A 21,651-nucleotide genomic window follows, 5' to 3' on the forward strand; every position below is an offset into this window, starting at 1 on the left:
GCACTACGGATTAAGTGAAGAGTGGCTAAGGACGAGGTGACAATGCGCATGGGAAATGGTTCCAAAGTCGATGTGATCACCGTCGGCACGCTACCTCTACATCTACCTTCGGATTAGTTTTAGATCTAAATAATTGTTATTTGGTGCCAGTGTTGAGCATGAACATTATATCTGGATCTTGTTTAATGTGAGACGGTTATTCATTTAAATCTAAGAATAATGGTTGTTCTATTTATATGACTAATATCTTTTATGGTCATGCACCCTTGAAGAGTGGTCCATTCATATTAAATCTCGATAGTAGTGACACACATATTCATAATGTTGAAGCCAAAAGATGCAGAGTTGATAATGATAGTGCAACTTATTTGTGGCACTGCCGTTTGGGTCATATTGGTGTAAAGCGCATGAAGAAACTCCATACTGATGGACTTTTGGAATCACTTGATTATGAATCACTTGGTACTTGTGAACCATGCCTCATGGGCAAGATGACTAAAACGTCATTCTCCGGAACTATGGAGCAAGCAACAGATTTATTGGAAATCATACATACTGATGTATGTGGACCAATGAATATTGAGGCTCGCGGTGGGTATCGTTATTTTCTCACCTTCACAGATGATTTGAGCAGATATGGGTATATCTACTTAATGAAACATTAGTCTGAAACATTTGAAAAGTTCAAAGAATTTCAGAGTGAAGTGGAAAATCATCGTAACAAGAAAATAAAGCTTCTACGATCTGATCGTGGAGGAGAATATTTGAGTTACGAGTTTGGTCTACATTTGAAACAATGCGGAATAGTTTCGCAACTCACGCCACCTGGAACACCACAGCGTAATGGTGTGTCCGAACGTCGTAATCATACTTTACTAGATATGGTACGATCTATGATGTCTCTTACTAATTTTGGGGTTATGCTTTAGAGATGGTTGCATTCACGTTAAATAGGGCACCATCAAAATCCGTTGAGACGACGCCTTATGAAATGTGGTTTGGTAAGAAACCAAAGTTGTCGTTTCTTAAATTTTGGGGCTGCGATGCTTATGTGAAGAAACTTCAACCTGATAAGCTCGAACCTAAATCGGAGAAATGTGTCTTCATAAGATACCCAAAGGAAACTGTTGGGTACACCTTCTATCATAGATCCGAAGGCAAGACTTTTGTTGCTAAGAATGGATCCTTTCTAGAGAAGGAGTTTCTCTCGAAAGAAGTGAGTGGGAGGAAAGTAGAACTTGACACTAGTAGAAAAAGGGTTAATTGTCCCGGTTCATAAGGGCCTTTTGTCCTGGTTTGGGAACCGGGACTAAAAGGTCGTTACTAATGCCCCTTGGCCTTTAGTCCCGGTTCTTACACGAACCGGGATAGATGGGCCGCCACGTGGCCGCTGCGGCCAGCCCAGACAGGGGGGGGCCTTTGGTCCCGGTTGGTGACACCAACCGGGACCAAAAGGCATCCATGTGTCAGCAGCTGGCTGGAGCTGAGGTTTTTTTTGAAAGGGGCTGGTTTAGGGGTTAATTTAGGTTGTTATTAGCTAGCTAATAGAGAGAAGTGTCCTCTATTATATATCTCCATGCTTGGTTTACCAACACTACTGCTATGCTTAACGTTAACACGGCTTAGATTGAAGTGAAGGCAACATGTGGTGCATGTCGAAAGTAATACTAATCCTAACTTGATCAAGTTTGGATTGTACTACTTTTGACATGCACCACATGCATGTTGCCTTCACTTCAATCCAATCCATGTTCATTTCACCTGCTGATATATAATAACTCTTCATGCTCGCATCATGCATCATCATATATAATAACAAGTCCTACTAATTAATCATCATCATACAACTTCTACTCGTTATTAATAACAAGTCATACGATCATCATCCTCATAGTCATCGAACCAACCCTACTTAATTATTCTCAGCACATGATCATCAGTATTAGGTAGGACCTAATTAAATACCCTCTTTAAGGTAAAATAGCATAAAACAATATAGACCCTGACTCTCCATTATGGAGAATGGAGATCATCCTGTCTCCAATTCTTGCGCTTCGCTTCCTTTTGCTTCCAAGAACCTCCTTACGGCTGTCCATACATTTTTTCCATTCTTTGATTGTTATGTCTCCACTTCTTTTAGAAATTCGGTATGGACAGTTGAGATTCGTAGGACGACCTTGTATGTTCAAAACATCAAGGCAACTGTGTTGATACATCAGATGAGGCACACAATCATTCGGGATTATCTGTTGAAAAGCATAGTAATAACTTCGTAGGTAGCAATGATGTACTAGTTTAGAAGTATGCAAAAGATGCACGGATGTCGTAATAGTAAAAAAGCTTACCAGGGTATCTCCATGGTAGTTACTGTAGTTCAACACATGCACTAGTGGCACATATTGACCATAATGTTGAGGAGTTCGATTGTGGATATTTTAATTCTCAAGATCCGTATAAAATGCGATCAGATGATTTTTCTCCTGATAAGTTAATTCGGTACCATCGGTGTAGTGGGTTTTGTCTACCATCTTCCGCACATTCTTTGAAGAATGAAAATAAGCTGTCAATGGAAATAAGCTGTCAACTATTTTGAAACAAACGATATAAATTACTTAATAACTATGTTTGAGAAGCTCACATAGGGGAAGAATTGGAAGCGTATCAACAAGGACCCAAATATCCATATTGTCTTGCTTGATTTTAGGATCACCAAGATCCATGGTGACAAGCATACCCTCATCAAAACCATACATCTTGCAAAGTGCTTCCCAATTTTTGCAACCAAAATGGGTTACACTCTCAGAATTGTACAACTTTACTTCAAAATCCACACCATGATGGGTCCTTAGGTGAATTTTCTTTGTTTCCATACTTTCATGGTCTTCAAAACCCATCCTCTCCAAGACATAGCTTCTTGCATAGCATGGGATAAGCTAGTCGAATTGGAAAAGGTGAAAAGTACACATTGAAATAGTTGAAGTCATGCTTAATTAATTACGAAAAAACTCTTGTCATCATTGTGTACTATTTCAACATCGAAGGTCTCCTCGAGCTTAATGCTGAAGCGTCGATCATCGTCCAGCTCAAGGAACCTGTCGCACATACCTCGGTCATCTGGCACCAGTCGCACTCCCCCGGGCGGTTTTCATCGTCCGGGTACGACATTGCCTATGTTCATAATTCAAATATTAAACTTGTACAATTAAATATTAAACTTGCTACCCCCACGAGGACTCATATTATAGGACTCATATTGACATGGAGATTTGGCTGGTCTCACCTCGAGGTCGGAAGGGGGTTGGTGACGGGGACGACGGCGCGGATGATGGAGGGGGATCCTAGATTTCTATAAAAACAAAAACCCTATAAGCTATCAAGTAATTAAATGCATATGCCTTGCATATATAGTGCTCTCCAATTTTAGCATTCAAAGTAGGAGTACTTTTTCAATTAATTTGAGCATTCTCAATAAGCAAAACCAAATCGTAAAATAAAGTAGTATTCAAATTAGCATGCATTCAATTATAAGAAAAACTACATCATCTCTTGTGTCTGTACATCATCGAATATTATCACTAATACTCCTCGAATACTATCATACATATAGCATCGCTAATACAGCTAGAACCGTAGCGCCCGACGGGTATCATCGCGGGCGGTGGACACCCAAAGAGAAGGAACCATCACAGGATCATAGCTCCAGTGAGATCCCTGAAGAACCTGCCAGGTATTGTCGAACCTGCCCTCCAACGCAACCATGTAGCGACAGACGTGCTCGTCCTCCCCGCTGACACGGTGACGTACCACCTCCGCGGTGTCCGGAAGGCTCGGCACCATCACTGGCCCACGTGACCGCCACCAAACAAGGATTGGGTCAACGACGGGCTGGCTCCTCACCAACCTACGCCCCCGGAAGGTAGCACCTCCCAATACCAGCCCGGTGGAGCCCAGTCCCGGACATGGCCCCTCTGATCAAGCCGGCCTCCTCCGCCGAGTCGACAACGAGGATGCGGGATAGGCATCGTCGACGTCGATGCGAGAATAATTGCTTGAACTAAAAAAATAAACTAATCTAAAATACATGGAAAAACATCTAATTCAACTAATCTAACTAATTTTATTAAACACTTACTAGTATATATACATGGAAAAAATACATATACGGAAAAAATGAAAAAAAGAGGATCTGGGGCGGCGGCGGCTCAGAGCGGGGCCGATCGGCAAGGGCGACGGCAGGGGCGGCGACGGCGTCGACGACGGTGATGGTAAGGGCAGCGGACGGTGTTGGCGTGCAGAGGATCCGGGCGGGCGCGTGGAGCAGGGAACGGGTGACGGCGATGGCGTTAGCGGCGGACGGCAACGGCGTGGGCAGCGGACGGCGTCGGCGTGGGATCCGGGGCGGGGGTGACGGCGACGGCGTGGGCGGCGGACGACGACGGTGTCGGCGTGGGCTCCGGGGCGGGGGCGACGGCGACGGCGTCCGGCAGCCTGGCGGCATCCTCTCTGCGTGCGTCGTCAGGGGCGAATTGCAAGATGCAAACCAAAATTTTCACAAGTGTGCCTTATATACATGAAGCTTTAGTCCCGGTTCTTGTCACGAACCGGGACAAATGCCCCTCTTTGATCCCGTTTGGTACCATTAACCGGAACCAAAGGCCTCTTTTCAGCAGCCCAAAGGGCGGGAAACAGAGACCTTTGGTCCCGGTTGGTGGCACAAACCGGGACAAAAGAGGGGCATTGGTCCCGGTTGGTGCTAAAAATCGGTACCAAATCCTCCCATTAGTCCCGATTGGTGGCACCAACCGGGACCAAAGGTCGTGTGCTGGCGCGGTGTGGTGCTATGTTTAGTCCCACCTCGCTAGCCGAGAGGGGCTCGAAGTGATTTATAAGCCCTGCCGAACCAACCACTTCGAGCTCCTCTCTACTGCAGGCTTACGGGCCTAAATTCATTCTCTGTGCTTGTGGGCCTATTGGGCCTACTGCGGGCCTGCATCCTGGCCCTAGTACTGGGTTTCTAGTCGTATGCAGGCCGTGGTGGCCCTGTAGGTGGCACTTTTTTAAAAAAATTCTAGTTCTTTTGCTTTCTTTTTTGTTTCTAATTACTTATTTATTTTCTTTTATGATAATTCTTTTTGTTATTAAAGTTTGTAACAGAATTCTAATTACTTATTTATTTTCTTTTATGATAATTCTTTTTGCTATTAAAGTTTGTAACAAAAAAGTTTTTTATGAAAATTCTTTTTGCTTTTAATGATTTTGAACAGAAAATGAACTCTGAAAAGGTTGAAAGTTGGCATGGTATCATAATTTCACCCACATAGCATGTGCAAGAAAGTTGAGAGGGTTACGGCAAAAACTGGATGCACTTCGTGTACAAAACGGACAATCTCTTTTGAAGTATCAGGATTTCATACGGAAACTCGTCTATTACAAAGGGATTTCATTTTTTAAAACTTATTTGAACTCCTGACTTTTTATGTGTTCAAAATGCACCATTCAATCCCACATCATCAATTTTCAACCCTTTCTGACTTCATTTTTTATTTTTCATGCATTTACTAATTATTTTGAGCTATAAGACCCTGAAATTGAAAAGCATTTCAAATGAACTCTGAAAAGGTTGGAAGTTGTCATGGTATCATCATTTCACCCACATAGCATGTGCAAGAAAGTTGGGAGGGTTACGGCAAAAACTGGATGCACTTCATGTACAAAACGGACAATCTCTTTTGAAGTATCAGGATTTCATACGGAAACTTGTCTGTTACAATAGGCATTTCAAATGAACTACGAAAAGGTTGAAAGTTGGCATGGTATCATCATAATAGTTGTGGAGAAAGTCTTCACTTTTTCTTTGCTTGTGTCCTTTCCTTATTGCGTTGTAACCATGGATAATCTTCATCATTTATCAGGATGCTTGGGTCAGCCTTGACTTTGAAGGGAGGAATTTCATTGAACTTTTCATAATCTTCGGACATGTCTATATTGCCCTCCACTCCCAAGATGTCCCTTTTTCCTGAAAGAACTATGTGGCCATTTGGCTCGTCGTATGATGTATTCGCTTCCTTATCTTTTCTTTTTCTCGGTTTGGTAGACATGTCCTTCACATAGATAACCTATGCCACATCATTGGCTAGGACGAACGGTTCGTCAGTGTACCCACGATTGTTCAGATCCACTGTTGTCATTCTGCACTATGGGTCTACCTGTACCCCGCCTCCTGACAGATTGACCCATTTGCAGTTAAACAAAGGGACCTTAAAATCATGTCCGTAGTCAAGTTCCCATATGTCCACTATGTAACCATAATATGTGTCCTTTCCCCTCTCGGTTGCTGCATCAAAGCGGACACCACTGTTTTGGTTGGTGCTCTTTTGATCTTGGGGGATCGTGTAAAATGTATTCCCATTTATCTCGTATCCTTTGTAAGTCAATATAGTCGAAGATGGTCTCGTGGACAACGAGTATAGCTCAGCACAAACAGTGTTCTCACCTCTGAGACGTGTTTCCAACCAACTGCTGAAAGTCCTGATGTGTTCACTTGTAATCCAGTCGTCGCACCGCTTCGGGTGTTTGGAGCGCAGACTGTTCTTGTGTTCATCGACATACGAGGTCACCAAGGTAGAGTTCATTAGTACTGTGTAGTGTGCTTGAGACCAAGAATATCCGTCCCTGCATATTATTGAGTCCCCTCCAAGCGTGCCTTTTCCAGTCAGTCTCCCCTCATACCGCGATTCAGGGAGACCTATCTTCTTAAGGCCAGGAATGAAGTCAACACAAAACCCAATGACATCCTCTGTTTGATGTCCCATGGAGATGCTTCCTTCTGGCCTAGCACGGTTACGGACATATTTCTTTAGGACTCGCATGAACCTCTCAAAGGGGTACATATTGTGTAGAAATACGGGGCCCAGAATGACAATCTTGTCAACTAGATGAACTAGGATGTGTGTCATGATATTGAAGAAGGATGGTGGGAACACCAGCTCGAAACTGACAAGGCATTGCACCACATCACTCCTTAGCCTTGGTACGATTTCTGGATCGATCACCTTCTGATACATTGCATTAAGGAATGCACATAGCTTCACAATGGCTAATCGGACGTTTTCTGGTAGAAGCCCACTCAATGCAACCGAAAGCAGTTGCGTCATAATCACGTGACAGTCATGAGACTTTAGGTTCTGGAACTTTTTCTCTACCATATTTATTATTCCCTTTATATTCGACGAGAAGCCAGTTGGGACCTTCATACTAAGCAGGCATTCAACGAAGATTTCCTTCTCTTCTTTGGTAAGAGCGTAGCTGGGAGGACCTGTTGGGAAACGTAGTAATTTCAAAAAAAATCCTACACACATGCAAGATCATGGTGATGCATAGCAACGAGAGGGGAGAGTGTGTCCATGTACCCTCATAGACCGTAAGCGGAAGCGTTAGCACAACGCGGTTGATGTAGTCGTACATCTTCACAGCCCGACCGATCAAGCACCAAAAGCACGGCACCTCCGAGTTCTTGCCCACGTACAGCTCGATGATGTCCCTCGAACTCCGATCCAGCCGAGTGTCGAGGGAGAGTTCCGTCAGCACGACGGCGTGGTGACGATGATGATGTTCTACCGACACAGGGCTTCGCCTAAGCACCGCTACGATATTATCAAGGTGGATTATGGTGGAGGGGGGCACCGCCCATGGCTAAGAGATTAATGATCAATTGTTGTTCTATGAGGTGCCCCTTGCCTCAGTATAGAAAGGAGGAGATGAGGGGAGGGGCCGGCCCTCTCTATGGCGCGCCCTGGGGAGTAGGATTCCCCCCCTTCCATGTAGTAGGAGTAGGAGTCAAGGAAAGGGAAGAAAGAAGGGAAGGAAGGAGGGGGCACAGCCCCTCCCCCTAGTCCAATTCGGACTAGGCCTTGGGGGGGGGGGGCGCGGCCTGCCCTAGGCAGCCCCTCTCTCTTTCCCGTATGGCCCAATAGGGCCCAATACTTCTCCCGGCGAATTCCCGTAACTCTCCGATACTCCGATAAATACCCGAATCACTCGGAACCTTTCCAATGTCCGAATATAGTCGTCCAATATATCGATCTTTATGTCTCGACCATCTCGAGACTCCTCGTTATGTCCCCGATCTCATCCGGGACTCCGAACTCCTTCGGTACATCAAAACACATAAACTCATAATATAACCGTCATCTAACTTTAAGCGTGCGGACCCTACAGGTTCGAGAACAATGTAGACATGACCGAGACACATTTCCAGTCAATAACCAATAGCGGAACCTGGATGCTCATATTGGCTCCCACATATTCTACAAGATCTTTATCGGTCAAACCGCATAACAACATACGTTGTTCCCTTTGTCATCGGTATGTTACTTGCCCGAGATTTGATCGTCGGTATCTTAATACCTAGTTCAATCTCGTTACCGGCAAGTCTCTTTACTCGTTATGTAATGCATCATCCCGCAACTAACTCATTAGTCACATTGCTTGCAAGGCTTATAGTGATGTGCATTACCGAGAGGGCCCAAAGATACCTCTCCGACAATCGGAGTGACAAATCCTAATCTTGAAATACGCCAACCCAACAACTACCTTTGGAGACACCTGTAGAGCACCTTTATAATCACCCAGTTACGTTGTGACGTTTGGTAGCACACAAAGTGTTCCTCCGGTAAACGGGAGTTGCATAATCTCATAGTCATAGGAACATGTATAAGTCATGAAGAAAGCAATAGCAACATACTAAACAATCAAGTGCTAAGCTAACGGAATGGGTCAAGTCAATCACATCATTCTCCTAATTATGTGATCCCATTAATCAAATGACAACTCTTTGTCCATGGCTAGGAAACATAACCATCTTTGATTAACGAGATTGTTAAGTAGAGGCATACTAGTGACACTCAGTTTGTCTATGTATTCACACATGTATCATGTTTCCGGTTAATACAATTCTAGCATGAATAATAAACATTTACCATGATATAAGGAAATAAATAATAACTTTATTATTGCCTCTAGGGCATATTTCCTTCAGTCTCCCACTTGCACTAGAGTCAATAATCTAATTCACATCACCATGTGATTTAACACCAATATTCACATATGTATGTGATTAATACCCATAGTTCACATCGTCATGTGATCAACACCCAAAGGGTTTACTAGAGTCAACAATCTAGTTCACATCGCTATGTGATTAACACCCAAAGAGTACTAAGGTATGATCATGTTTTTCTTGTGAGAGAAGTTTAGTCAACGGGTCTGTCACATTCAGAGCCGTATGTATTTTGAAAATATTCTATGTGTACAATGCTCTGCACGGAGCTACTCTAGCTAATTGCTCCCACTTTTAATATGTATCCAGATTGAGACTTAAAGTCATCTGGATCAGTGTAAAAGTTTGCACCGATGTAACTTTTACGACAAACTCTTTTATCACCTCCATAATCGAGAAACATCTCCTTAGTCCTCACTAAGGATATTATTGACCGCTGTCCAGTGATCTACTATTAGATCAAAATTGTATTCCTTTGCCAGACTCAGAGCAAGGTATACAATAGGTCTGGTACACAGCATAGCATACTTTATAGAACCTATGACTGAGGCATAGGGAATGACTTTTCATTCTCTTTCTATTTTCTTCCATGGTCGGGTTTTGAGTCTTACTCAACTTTACACCTTGCAACATAGGTAAGAACTCCTTCTTTGACTGTTCCATTTTGAACTACTTCAAAATCTTATCAATGTATGTACTCATTGAAAAATCTTATCAAATGTCTTGATCTAACTCTATAGATCTTGATGCTCAATGTGTAAGCAGCTTCACCGAGGTCTTTCTTTTTAAAAACTCTTATTCAAGTACTCCTTTATGCTTTCTAGAAAAATCTACATTATTTCTGATCATCAATATGTCATTCACATATACTTATCAGAAATGTTGTAGTGCTCCCACTCACTTTCTTATAAATACAGGATTCTCAAAAAGTCTGTATAAAACCATATGCTTTGATCACACTATCAAATCGTATATTCCAACTCCGAGATGCTTGCACCAGTTCATAGATGGATTGCTGGAGCTTGCACACTTTGTTAGCACCTTTAGGATTGACAAGACCTTCTTATTGTATCATATACAACTCTTCCCATTAAGGAATGCAGTTTTGACATCCATTTGCTAGATTTCATAAAATGTGGAAATTGCTAACATGATTCGGACATACTTAAGCATCGCTACAGTTGAGAAAACCTCATTGTAGTCAACACATTGAACTTGTCGAAAACCTTTCACAACAAGTCGAGCTTTGTAGATAGTAACACTACTATCAGTGTCCGTCTTCCTCTTGAAGATCCATTTATTTTCTATGGCTTGCTGATCATCGGGCAAGTCAACCAAAGTCCACACTTTGTTCTCATACATGGATCCTATCTCAAATTTTATGGCCTCAAGCCATTTCACGGAATCTGGGCTCATCATCGCTTCCTCATAGTTCGCAGGTTCATCATGGTCTAGTAACATGACTTCCAGAACAGGATTACCGTACCACTCAAGTGCGGATCTCACTCTGGAAGACCTACAAGGTTCGGTAGTAACTTGATCTAATGCTTCATGATCATCATCATTAGCTTCCTCACAAATTGGTGTAGGAATCACTAGAACTGATTTCTGTGATGAACTACTTTCCAATAAGGGAGAAGGTACAATTACCTCATCAAGTTCTACTTTCCTCCCACTCACTTCTTTCGAGAGAAATTCCTTTTCTAGAAAGGATCCATCTTAGCAACGAATATCTTGCCTTCGTATCTATGATAGAAGGTGTACCCAACAGTTTCCTTTGGGTATTCTATGAAGACGCACTTCTCCGATTTAGTTTTGAGCTTATCAGGTTGAAACTTTTTCACATAAGTATCGCAGCCCCAAACTTTAAGAAACGACAACTTTGGTTTCTTGCCAAACCACAGTTCATAAGCCGTCGTCTCAATGGATTTTGATGGTGCCCTATTTAAAGTGAATGCAACTGTCTCTAATGCATAACCCCAAAACGATAGTGGTAAACCGATAAGAGACATCATAGGTCACGCAATATCCAATAAAATGCGGCTACGACGTTCGGACACACCATAACCCTATAGTGTTCTAGGTGGTGTGAACCGTGAAACTATTCCACATTGTTTTATATGAAGGCCAAACTCGTAACTCAAATATTCTAGTCCACGATCAGATCGTAGAAACTTTATTTTATTGTTACAATGATTCTCCACTTCACTCTGAAATTCTTTGAACTTTTCAATTGTTTCAGACTTGTGTTTCATTAAGTAGATATACTCATATCTGCTCAAATCATCTTGTGAAAGTCAGAAAATAACGATACCGCCACGAGCATCAATACTCATTGGACCGCGTACATCAGTATGTATGATTTCCAATAAGTCACTAGCTCATTCCATTGTTCCAGAGAACGGAGTTTTAGTCATCTTGCCCATAAGGCACGGTTCACAAGCATCAAATGATTCATAATCAAATGATTCAAAAAATCCATATTTATGGAGTTTCTTCATGCGCTTTACACTGATATGACCCAAACGGCAGTGCCACAAATATGTTGCACTATCATTATCAACTTTGCATCTTTTGGCATCAATATTATGAATATGTGTATCACCATGATCAAGATTCAATAAACCATCAACATTGGGTGTATGACCATAGAAGGTTTTATTCATGTAAACAGAATAACAATTTATTCTACATTTTAGATGAATAATCGTATCACAACAAACATGATCTAATCATATTTATGCTCAACACAAACACCAAATAACATTTATTCAGGTTCAACACTAATCTCGAAATATATGGAGTGTATGATGATGATCATATCAATCTTGGAACCACTTCCAACACACATCGTTACTTCACCCTCAACTAGTCTCTATTTATTCTGTAACTCCTGATTCGAGTTACTAATTTTAGCAACCGAACAAGTATCAAATACTCAGGGGCTACTATAAACACTAGTAAGGTACACATCAATAACCTGTATATCAAATATACCCTTGTTCACTTTGCCATCCTTCTTATCCACCAAATATTCAGGGCATTTCCGCTTCTAGTGACCATTTCCTTTGCAGTAGAAGCACTCAGTTTCAGGTTTTGGTCCAGCTTTGGGCTTCTTCACGGGAGTGACAACTTGCTTGCCATTCTACTTGAAGTTCCCTTTCTTTTCCTTTGCCTTTTTTTCTTGAAACTAGTGGTCTTATCTATCATCAACACTTGATGCTCTTTCTTGATTTCTACCTTCGTCGATTTCAGCATCACGAAGAGCTCGGGAATCATTTTCGTCATCCCATGCATTATAGTTCATCACGAAGTTCCACTAACTTGGTGATGGTGACTAGAGAACTCTGCCAATCACTATCTTATCTGGAAGATTAACTCCCACTTGATTCAAACGATTGTAGTACTCAGACAATCTAAGCACTTGCTCTAAGCACTTGCTCACTAGTTGAGCAATTCTCCTCCATCTTTTAGGCGAAGTATTTGTCAGAGGTCTCATACCTCTTGACACGGGCATGAGTCCGAAATATCAATTTCATCTCATGGAACATCTCATATGTTCCGTGACGTTTCAAAAATGTTTTTGTAGTCCCGGTTCTAAGCCATAAAGCATGGTGCACAAAACTATCAAGTAGTCATCATATTGAGCTAGCCAAACGTTCATAACGTCTGCATCTGCTCTTGCAATAGGTCTGTCACCTAGCGGTGCATCAAGGACATAATTCTTCTGTGCAGCAATGAGGATAAACCTCAGATCACGGATGTCCGCATCATTGCTACTAATATCTTTCAACTTAGTTTTCTCTAGGAACACATATAAAAACATAGGGAAGCAACAACGCGAGCTATTGATCTACAACATAATTTGAAAAATACTGCCAGGACTAAGTTCATGATAAACTAAAGTTCAATTAATCATATTACTTAAGAACTCCCACTTAGACAGACATCTCTCTAGTCATCTAAGTGATCACATGATCCAAATCAACTAAACCATGTCCGATCATCACGTGAGATGGAATAGTTTTCAATGGTGAACATCACTATGTTGATCATATCTACTATATGATTCACGTTCGACCTTTCGGTCTCCGTGTTCCGAGGCCATATCTGTATATGCTAGGCTCGTCAAGTTTAACCTGAGTATTCCGCGTGCGCAACTGTTTTGCACCCGTTATATTTGAACGTAGAGCCTATCACACCCGATCATCACGTGGTGTCTCAGCACGAAGAACTTTCGCAACGGTGCATACTCAGGGAGAACACTTCTTGATAATTAGTGAGAGATCATCTTAAAATGCTACTGTCAATCAAAGCAAGATAAGATGCATAAAGGATAAACATCACATGCAATCAATATAAGTGATATGATATGGCCATCATCATCTTTTGCTTGTGATCTCCATCTCCGAAGCACCGTCATGATCACCATCGTCACCGCCGCAACACCTTGATCTCCATCGTAGCATCGTTGTCGTTTCGCCATCTATTGCTTCTATGACTATTGCTACCGCTTAGTGATAAAGTAAAGCAATTACAGGGCGCTTGCATTTCAAACAATAAAGCGACAACCATATGGCTCCTGCCAGTTGCCGATAACTCGGTTACAAAACATGATCATCTCATACAATAAAATATAGCATCACGTCTTGACCATATCACACCACAACATGCCCTGCAAAAACAAGTTAGACGTCCTCTACTTTGTTGTTGCAAATTTTACGTGGCTGCTACAGGCTGAGCAAGAACCGTTCTTACCTATGCATCTAAACCACAACGATAGTTCGCCAAGTTATTGTTGTTGTAACCTTCTCAAGGACCGGGCGTAGCCACACTCGGTTCAACTAAAGTTGGAGAAACTGACACCCGCCAGCCACCTATGTGCAAAGCATGTCGGTAGAACCAGTCTCGCGTAAGCGTACGCGTAATGTCGGTCCGGGCCGCTTCATCCAACAATACCGCCGAACCAAAGTATGACATGCTGGTAAGCAGTATGACTTGTATCGCCCACAACTCACTTGTGTTCTACTCGTGCATATAACATCTACGCATAAAACCTAGGCTCGGATGCCACTGTTGGGAAACGTAGTAATTTCAAAAAAATTCCTACGCACATGCAAGATCATGGTGATGCATAGCAACGAGAGGGGAGAGTGTGTCCATGTACCCTCGTAGACCATAAGCGGAAGCGTTAGCACAACGTGGTTGATGTAGTCGTACGTCTTCACAGCCCGACCGATCAAGCACCGAAAGCACGGCACCTCCGAGTTCTTCCACACGTACAACTCGATGACGTCCCTCGAACTCTGATCCAGCCGAGTGTCGAGGGAGAGTTCCGTCAGCACGACGGCATGGTGACGATGATGATGTTCTACCGACACAGGGCTTCGCCTAAGCACCGCTATGATATTATCGAGGTGGATTATGGTGGAGGGGGCACCACACACGGCTAAGAGATCAATGATCAATTGTTGTTCTATGGGGTGCCCCTTGCCTCAGTATATAAAGGAGGAGAGGAGGGGAGGGGCCGGCCCTCTCTATGGCGCGCCCTGGGGAGTCCTACTCCCACTGGGAGTAGGATTCCCCCCCCCCCTCCATGTAGTAGGAGTAGGAGTCAAGAAAAGGGAAGAAAGAAGGGAAGGAAGGAGGGGGCACATCCCCTCCCCCTAGTCCAATTTGGACTAGGCCTTGGGAGGGCGCGCGGCCTACCCTAGGCATCCCCTTTCTCTTTCCCGTATGGCCTAATAGGGCCCAATACTTCTCCCCGGCGAATTCCCTAACTCTCCTATACTCTGATAAATACCCGAATCACTCGGAGCCTTTCCAATGTCCGAATATAGTCGTCCAATATATCGATCTTTACGTCTCGACCATTTTGAGACTCCTCGTCATGTCCACGATCTCATCCAGGACTCCGAACACCTTCGGCACATAAAAACACATAAACTCATAATATATCCGTCATCTAACTTTAAGCGTGCGGACCCTACGGGTTCGAGAACAATGTAGACATGACCGAGACACGTTTCTGGTCAATAGCCAATAGCGGAACCTGGATGCTCATATTGGCTCCCACATATTCTACGAAGGTCTTTATCGGTCAAACCGCATAACAACATACGTTGTTACCTTTGTCATCGGTATGTTAATTGCCCGAGATTTGATCGTCGGTATCTTAATACCTAGTTCAATCTCGTTACCGGCAAGTCTCTCTACTCGTTATGTAATGCATCGCCCCGCAACTAACTCATTAGTCACTTTGCTTGCAAGGCTTATAGTGATGTGCATTACCGAGAGGGCCCAGAGATACCTCTCCGACAATCAGAGTGACAAATCCTAATCTCGAAATACGTCAATTCAACAAGTACCTTCGGAGACACCTGTAGAGCACCTTTATAATCACCCAATTACGTTGTGACGTTTGGTTGCACACAAAGTATTCCTCCGGTAAACGGGAGTTACATAATCTCATAGTCATAGGAACATGTATAAGTCATGAAGAAAGCAATAGCAACATACTAAATGATCAAGTGCTAAGCTAACGGAATGGGTCAAGTCAATCACATCATTCTCCTAATGATTTGATCCCGTTAATCAAATGACAACTCTTTGTCCATGGCTAGGAAACATAACCATCTTTGATTAACGAGCTAGTCAAGTAGAGGCATACTAGTGACACTCAGTTTGTCTATGTATTCACACATGTATCATGTTTCCGGTTAATACAATTCTAGCATGAATAATAAACATTTATCATGATATAAGGAAATAAATAATAACTTTATTATTGCCTCTAGGGCATATTTCCTTCAGGACCTGCATACTACTTTGGAGGCATGCCATCTTTTTCGTGCAAACGTTGCAGGTCCTCCTGTGCTTCAGCTGTATCTTTTCTCTTCCCATACACGCCCAAGAAGCCTAGCAGGTTCACGCAAAGATTCTTCGTCACGTGCATCATGTCGATCGAAGAGCGGACCTCTAGGTCTTTCTAGTAGGGTAGGTCCCAAAATATAGATTTCTTCTTCCACATGGGTGCGTGTCCCGCAACGTCACTCGGAACAGATAGTCCGTCGGGACCCTTTCCGAAGATTACTTTTAAATCATTGACCATAGCAAGTATGTGATCACCGTTACGCATGGCCGGCTTCTTCTGGTGATCTACCTCGCCTTTGAAATGCTTGCCTTTCTTTCGACATTGATGGTTGGTCGGAAGAAATCGATGATGGCCCAGGTACACATTCTTCCTGCATTTGTCCAGGTATATACTTTCGGTGTCAGCTAAACAGTGCATGCATGCGTGGTATCCCTTGTTTGTTTGTCCTAAAAGGTTACTGAGAGCGGGCCAATCGTTGATGGTTACAAACGGCAACGCGTGCAGGTCAAATTCCTTCTGTCTGTGCTCATCCCACACATGTACACCATTTCCATTCCACAGTTGTAAAAGTTCTTCAACTAATGGCCTTAGGTTCACATCAATGTCATTGCCGGGTTTCTTAGGGCCTTGGATGAGAACTAGCATCATAATGAACTTCTGCTTCATGCACATCCAAGGAGGAAGGTTATACATACATAGAGTCATGGGCCAAGTGTTGTGATTGCTGCTCTGCTCCCCGAAAGGATTAATGCCATCCGAGCTTAAACCAAACCATATGTTCCTTGGGTCACGTGCAAACTCAGCCCAGTACTCTCTCTCGATTTTTCTCCACTGCAACCCGTCAGCAGGTGCTCTCAACTTCCCGTCTTTCTTACGGTCCTCACTGTGCCATCGCATCAACTTGGCATGATGTTTGTTTCTGAACAGTCGTTTCAACCGTGGTATTATAGGAGCATACCACATCACCTTCGCAGGAACCCTCTTCCTGCGGGGCTCGCCGTCAACATCACCAGGGTCATCTCGTCTGATCTTATACCACAATGCACCACATACTGGGCATGCGTTCAAATCCTCGTACGCACCGCGGTAGAGGATGCAGTCATTAGGGCATGCATGTATCTTCTGCACCTCCAATCCTAGAGGGCATACGACCTTCTTTGTTGCGTACGTACTGTCGGGCAATTCGTTATCCTTTGGAAGCTTCTTCTTCAATATTTTTAGTAGCTTCTCAAATCCTTTGTCAGGCACAGCATTCTCTGCCTTCCACTACAGCAATTCCAGTATGGTACCCATCTTTGTGTTGCCATCTTCGCAATTGGGGTACAACCCTTTTTTGTGATCGTCTAACATGCGATCGAACTTCAGCTTCTCCTTTTGACTTTCGCATTGCGTCTTTGCATCGACAATGAGCCGGTGGAGATCATCATCATCAGGCACATCATCTGGTTCCTCTTGATCTTCAGCAGCTTCCCCCGTTGCGGCATCATCGGGCACATCGTTTGGTTCCTCTTGATCTTCAGCAGCTCCCCCCGTTGCAGCATCACCGTATTCAGGGGGCACATAGTTGTCATCATCCTCTTCTTCTTTGCCGTCTTCCATCATAACCCCTATTTCTCCGTGCCTCGTCCAAATATTATAGTGTGGCATGAAACCCTTGTAAAGTAGGTGGGTGTGAAGGATTTTCCGGTCAGAGTAAGACTTCGTATTCCCACATTTAGGGCATGGACAACACATAAAACCATTCTGCTTGTTTGCCCCAGCCACTTGGAGAAAATTATGCACGCCCTTAATGTACTCGGAGGTGTGTCTCTCACCGTACATCCATTGCTGGTTCATCTGCGTGCATTATATATAATTATGTGTGCCAAAAGTAAGAAAATAAGACAAGTATCTATCTAAAGTAAGAAAATCAGACAAGTATCTATCTAAAGTAAGAAAATCAGAAAGAAGATAAGAACAAAAGGCTCACCATGGTGGTGCCGGCGGCGAGATCGGCGCGGGCGATCGACGGCGGTGAAAACAGGGACGGGGTGTGATGGACCGCTAAATCTAGACAAATCTCAGGAAAAATGGAGCTCCGAGGTCGAGCTTCGAGAGGAGAAAGCTTAACTAGTGTGGCTCGGGCATTTCATCGAACACCTCATGTGCAAAGGAGGTGAGCTAGAGCACCCAAATGCCCTCCCCTCGCCGGCCAGAAAAAACAGAGTGCTCTACCGCGGCGATGGGTATATATAGGCAAATTATTTGTCCCGGTTCGTGGCATGAATCAGGACTAAAGCCCTCCCTTCTATACCGGTTCAAGGCACGAACCGGTACCAATGGATGTGGGCCAGGAGCGCGGCCATTGGTCCCGCTTCGTGCCTAGAACCGGGACAAATGGGTCCAGACGAACCGGGACCAATGCCCACGAGGCCCCGGCCGGCCCCCTGGGCTCATGAACCGGGTCTAATGCCCACCATGGGTCCCGGTTCGTGAAGAACCGGGACTAATGGGCTGGCCAGGCCCTAACCAAAGCCCTATTTTCTACTAGTGTGATGAGGTAACTGTACCTGCTCCATTATTGGAAAGTAGTTCATCACAGAAACCAGTTCCTGTGACGCCTACACCAATTAGTGAGGAAGCTAATGATATTGATCATGAAACTTCAGATCAAGTTACTACCAAACCTCGTAGGTCAACGAGAGTAAGATCCGCACCAGAGTGGTACGGTAATCCTATTCTGGAAGTCATGTTACTTGACCATGACGAACGTACGAACTATGAGGAAGCGATGATGAGCCCAGATTCCGCGAAATGGTTTGAAGCCATGAAATCTGAGATGGGATCCATGTATGAGAACAAAGTGTGGACTTTTGTTGACTTGCCCGATGATCAGCAAGCCATCGAGAATAAATGAATCTTTAAGAAGAAGAATAAATGAATCTTTAAGAAGAAGACTGACGCTGATGGTAATGTTACTGTCTACAAAGCTAGACTTGTTGCGAAAGGTTTTCGACAAGTTCAAGGGGTTGACTACGATGAGACTTTCTCACCCGTAGCGATGCTTAAGTCTATCCGAATCATGTTAGCAATTGCCGCATTTTATGATTATGAAATTTGGCAAATGGATGTCAAAACTGCGTTCCTGAATGGATTTCTGGAAGAAGAGTTGTATATGATGCAACCAGAAGGTTTTGTCGATCCGAAAGGTGCTAACAAAGTGTGCAAACTCCAGCGATCCATTTATGGACTGGTGCAAGCCTCTCGGAGTTAGAATAAATGCTTTGATAGTGTGATCAAAGCATATGGTTTTATACAGACTTTTGGAGAAGCCTGTATTTACAAGAAAGTGAGTGGGAGCTCTGTAGCATTTCTGATATTATATGTGGATGACATATTGTTGATTGGAAATGATATAGAATTTTTGGATAGCATAAAGGATACTTGAATAAAAGTTTTTCGATGAAGACCTCGGTGAAGCTGCTTATATATTGGGCATCAAGATCTATAGAGATAGATCAAGACGCTTAATTGGACTTTCACAAATCACATACCTTGATATAGTTTTGAAAAAGTTCAAAATGGATCAAGCAAAGAAAGGATTCTTGCCTGTATTACAAGGTGTGAAGTTGAGTAAGACTCAATGCCCGACCACTGCAGAAGATAGAGAGAAAATGAAAGATGTTCCCTATGCTTCAGCCATAGGCTCTATCATGTATGCAATGCTGTGTACCAGACCTGATGTGTGCCTTGCTATTAGTTTAGCAGGGAGGTACCAAAGTAATCCAGGAGTGGATCACTGGACAGCGGTCAAGAACATCCTGAAATACCTGAAAAGGACTAAGGATACGTTTCTCATTTATGGAGGTGACAAAGAGCTAGTCGTAAATGGTTACGTCGATGCAAGCTTTAACACTGATCCAGACGATTCTAAATCGCAAACCGGATACGTGTTTATATTGAACGGTGGAGCTGTCAGTTGGTACAATTCTAAACAAAGTGTCGTGGCGGGATCTACATGTGAAGCGGAGTACATAGCTGCTTCGGAAGCAGCAACTGAAGGAGTCTGGATGAAGGAGTTCATATCCGATCTAGGTGTCATACCTAGTGCATCGGGTCCAATAAAAATCTTTTGTGAAAATACTGGTGCAATTGCCTTGGCAAAGGAATCCAGATTTCACAAGAGAACCAAGCAGATCAAAAGATGCTTCAATTCCACCCGGGATCAAGTCCAGGTGGGAGACATAGAGATTTGCAAGATACATACAGATCTGAATGTTGCAGACCGTTGACTAAGCCTCTTCCACGAGCAAAACATGATCAGCACCGAGACTCCATGGGTGTTAAAATCATTACTGTGTAATCTAGATTATTGACTCTAGTGCAAGTGGGAGACTGAAGGAAATATGCCTTAGAGGCAATAATAAAGTTATTATTTATTTCCTCATATCATGATAAAATGTTTATTATTCATGCTAGAATTGTATTAACCGGAAACATTGTGTGAATACATAGACAAACATAGTGTCACTAGTATGCCTCTACTTGACTAGCTCGTTAATCAAAGATGGTTAAGTTTCTTGACCATAGACATGAGTTGTCATTTGATCAACGGGATCACTTCATTAGGAGAATGATGTGATTGACTTGACCCATTCCGTTAGCTTAGCACTTGATCGTTTAGTATGTTGCTATTGCTTTCTTCATGACTTATACATGTTCCTATGACTATGAGATTATGCAACTCCCGTTTACCGGAGGAACACTTTGTGTGCTACCAAACGTCACAACGTAACTGGGTGATTATAAAGGTGCTCTACAGGTGTCTCCGAAGGTACTTGTTGGGTTGGCGTATTTCGAGATTAGGATTTGTCACTCCGATTGTCGGAGAGGTATCTTTGGGCCCTCTCGGTAATGCACATCACTATAAGCCTTGCAAGCAATGTGACTAATGAGTTAGTTGCGAGATGATGTATTACATAACGAGTAAACAGACTTGCCGGTAACGAGATTGAACTAGGTTTAAGATACCGACGATCGAATCTCGGGCAAGTAACATACCGATGACAAAGGGAACAACGTATGTTGTTATGCGGTTTGACCGATAAAGATCTTCGTAGAATATGTGGGAACCAATATGAGCATCCAAGTTCCGCTATTGGTTATTGACCGGAAACGTATCTCGGTCATGTCTACATAGTTCTCGAACCCGTAGGGTCCGCACGCTTAAAGTTCAGTGACGATCGGTATTATGAGTTTATGTGTTTTGATGTACCGAAGATAGTTCGGAGTCCCGGATATGATCAAGGACATGACGAGGAGTCTCGAAATGGTCGAGACATAAAGATCGATATATTGGATGACTATGTTTGGACTTCGGAAGTGTTCCGGATGAGTTCAGGCATATACCGGAGTACCGGGGGGTTATCGGAACCCCCCGGGGGGTTTATTGGGCCTCATGGGCCCTAGTGGAGAAGAGGAGGGGCGGCCAGGGCAGGCTGCGCGCCCCCTCCCCCTCTAGTCCGAATTGGACAAGGAGGGGGGCGGCGCCCCCCTTTCCTTCCTCTCCTCTCTCCCTTCCTTCCCCTCTCCTACTCCTACAAGGAAAAGAGGAGTCCTACTCCCGGTGAGAGTAGGACTCCCCCCTTGGTGCGCCCTCCTCCTGGCCGGCCGCCTCCCCCCTTGCTCCTTTATATACGGGGGTAGGGGGGGCACCTCTAGACACACAAGTTGATCTATT

The sequence above is a fragment of the Triticum dicoccoides genome, chromosome 7B (assembly GCF_002162155.2).
Source record: "Triticum dicoccoides isolate Atlit2015 ecotype Zavitan chromosome 7B, WEW_v2.0, whole genome shotgun sequence".
Classification (NCBI taxonomy): Eukaryota; Viridiplantae; Streptophyta; class Magnoliopsida; order Poales; family Poaceae; genus Triticum; species Triticum dicoccoides.